We start from the raw sequence: 3468 nt of genomic DNA on the forward strand, positions 1-3468 counted from the left end.
CTGTCCCCCTAAAATATGTCAACGAAATTGCGGTTAGTTTATGGACAAATCCGGGGACCAAAGCTAAAAAAAAAAAAAAAAAAATAAGCCAAATAGGAGTAGAATGAATAAATCAGAAAGAGAGGGAAAACATGCACATGCAGATATGAGTACAAATAATAAATAGGACAGACAGGAAAACATGCACACGCAGATATGAGTACAAATAAGAAATAGGACAGACAGGAAAACATGCACACGCAGATATGAGTGCAAATAAGAAATAGGACAGACAGGAAAACATGCACACGCAGATATGAGTACAAATAATAAATAGGACAGACAGGAAAACATGCACACGCAGATATGAGTACAAATAAGAAATAGGACAGACAGGAAAACATGCACACGCAGATATGAGTACAAATAAGAAATAGGACAGACAGGAAAACATGCACACGCAGATATGAGTACAAATAATAAATAGGACAGACAGGAAAACATGCACACGCAGATATGAGTACAAATAAGAAATAGGACAGACAGGAAAACATGCACACGCAGATATGAGTACAAATAAGAAATAGGACAGAGAGGAAAACATGCACACGCAGTTTGACCCACAAACACAAACATTAAAACCACAATACATAACACTTACTTTCCAGGATCTGCATGCGAAAGCATGCCAGCAAGCGGGGCGTTCGCCATTGCAGGTCGGACCACCTGCGCTCCAGCTGCCCGATGTTGCGGCGTGAGCCGAAGGACCGCAGGCGGGACCGTGCCTCCGCATACGCGGAGCGCTTCTGCCGGTTGGTCATGGGTTGAGGTTGGCTGGTGATCCGGCAATCCATGACCTCCGTAAGCACCAGCAGCTCGCGCCTGGTGAATGCGGAGGCTCTCATGATGGCAATGGTGTTTTTCTTAAAAAACATTTTTTGATAAAGTGTGTAAAAATTTTCTGATTGGCTAATGTATTTTGGAAATTGTTCGGCAGGGCCAGAAATCTCTGGAGAGTTATGATATGCTTGATGCAGTGACATGCGTAAGCAAATTTAAATAAAGAAATGAACCCAGAGAAATATGCGGGGATCCACAGCAATAGAACAATTGTTTAATTGTGGTTCACATGTTTTTTGAACAATAAAAGCGAATGTTTCATCCGTACGTATTCTGCGGGTAAACACAAACACGGACAAGAGTAAAGTTTCTTGCATTGTGTTGAAAAAAAACAAACAATTAAGCTAATTGATACATTGATTGGCATGATACGATTGATGGAGGTAGGCAGAATAAAGGAGCAGGTAATCGACATCTGACAAGGCCACTTCCTGTTTATACTTGTGCGTGCGTTCCTTTCAAGCCATTTCGGGGATGTACGCTCGCTATTTCGTACGCTCGTTAGTTAGAAGAGGGGTCGTCAGAGTTTAGGGAGGAATTTTAGATGCGAACGAAAATACGAGCGAGCCATTGAATTTAAATATTTTTGTACGTACGCCTAACGTACGTGCGCCCGCTTGCGAGTGGGTCTGAATGAGGGCCTAAGTTTTAGGAAGAGAAGAAGACCAGACCTTTACTCTCATTAGTGCACACTGAAGAAGCAAATTCTAAAAACCAGAATATCTAAAAACCATAGCACAAGTGATGGATCACTACATTCTTATTGCAACTTTTCTTATTTCCAAATGTTTGACAAACATCTCTCCAGTTGAAAACTGATTTGAAACAGTTTCAAAATTAGTTTGGAGTAAAGAAACCACTGAAGTTGATGGGATTTATACAAAGTTTAAATATAGATAAGCTATCCTAAAACTTTGAAAATTAAACTTTAAGGAAATTGAACAAAGTTAGGTCCCACCAAGATTTGAAATCAGATTACTGGATTCAAAGTCCAAAGTGCTCACCATTACACCATGGAACACATTATTAGAGAGTCTTCCTCTACTCAATATTGCTGATCTTTGAAATACTGAATCTTCTCTTGTTTTAGGTACATTTGGCATTTTTGTGTTTGTTGATGCTTTTTTTTGGGCCAGTTAGCTCAGTTGGTTAGAGCGTGGTGCTAATAACGCCAAGGTCGTGGGTTCGATCCCCATACGGGCTATGTGCTATTTCATGTTGTCCTACAAGAAATGCCAAGAAGGGATTTTATCCAGCGGCAAAGTGCATGAAGTCTGGGATGAATACAATGCATTGGCTACATTTAGCAGCCCCTGAAACTTGCTAGAGAACATCATAGACACATACAAAACAGAGAAATCCATGTTAGGAATAAACAAAAATGTCATCCTTTGGCTGATGCAGCATTTCTCTGTATGGCATACATAGAAAACTTTTTCTCAAATATAGCAATATGGCAAATCTAAGAAATGCAAAGGCAAATTAATCAATCAGGACATTTATTTGGTGATTGAATCTACTATGGGGGACTAAGTTTTAAGAAGAGAAGAATACCAGACCTTTACTCTCATTAATGCACACTGAAGAAGCAAATTCTAAATACCAGAATATCTAAAAACCATAGCACAAGTGATGGATCACTGCATTCTTATTGCAACTTTTCTTATTTCCAAATGTTTGACAAACATCTCTCCAGTTGAAAACAGATTTGAAACAGTTTCAAAATTAGTTTGGAGTAAATAAACCACTGAAGTTGATGGGATTTATACAAAGTTTAAATATACATAAGCTATCCTAAAACTTTGAAAATTAAACTTTAAGGAAATTGAACAAAGTTAGGTCCCACCAAGATTTGAAATCAAATTACTGGATTCAAAGTCCAAAGTGCTCACCATTACACCATGGAACCCATTATTAGAGAGTCTTCCTCTACTCAATATTGCTGATCTTTGAAATACTGAATCTTCTCCTGTTTTAAGTACATTTGGCATTTTTGTGTTTGCTGATGCTTTTATGTTTGGCCGGTTAGCTCAGTTGGTTAGAGCGTGGTGCTAATAACGCCAAGGTCATAGCTTCAATCCCCATAAGGGCCATGTGCTATTTCTTGTTGTCCTACAAGAAATGCCAAGAAGGGATTTTATCCAGCGGCAAAGTGCATGAAGTCTGGGATGAATGCATTGGCTACAGTTAGCAGCCCTTGAAACTTGCTAGAGAACATCATAGACACATACAAAACAGAGAATTTTTAAATCCATGTTAGGAATAAACAAAAATGTCATCCTTTGGCTGATGCAGCATTTCTCTATATGGCATCAATAGAAAACTTTTTCTCAAATATAGCAATATGGCAAATCTAAGAAATGCAAACGCAAATTAATCAATCAGGACATTTATTTGGTGATTGAATCTACTGGGGACTAAGTTTTAAGAAGAGAAGAAGACCAGACCTTTACTCTCATTAGTGCACACTGAAGAAGCAAATTCTAAATACCAGAATATCTAAAAACCATAGCACAAGTGATGGATCACTGCATTCTTATTGCAACTTTTCTTATTTCCAAATGTTTGACAAACATCTCTCCAGTTGAA

At 38.5% G+C, this 3468-nt stretch overlaps 1 non-coding gene across 1 annotated transcript; it reads left to right on the forward strand.

Moving 5' to 3' along the window:
• The first annotated feature begins 2009 nt into the window (after positions 1–2009).
• On the forward strand, positions 2010–2083 carry TRNAI-AAU (transfer RNA isoleucine (anticodon AAU)). Its single transcript has one exon. It is a non-coding gene; the product is annotated as a tRNA-Ile (tRNA).
• Positions 2084–3468: the final 1385 nt, after the last annotated feature.

Source organism: Taudactylus pleione, unplaced genomic scaffold (assembly GCF_031769625.1).
Source record: "Taudactylus pleione unplaced genomic scaffold, aTauple2 ptg000085l, whole genome shotgun sequence".
Classification (NCBI taxonomy): Eukaryota; Metazoa; Chordata; class Amphibia; order Anura; family Myobatrachidae; genus Taudactylus; species Taudactylus pleione.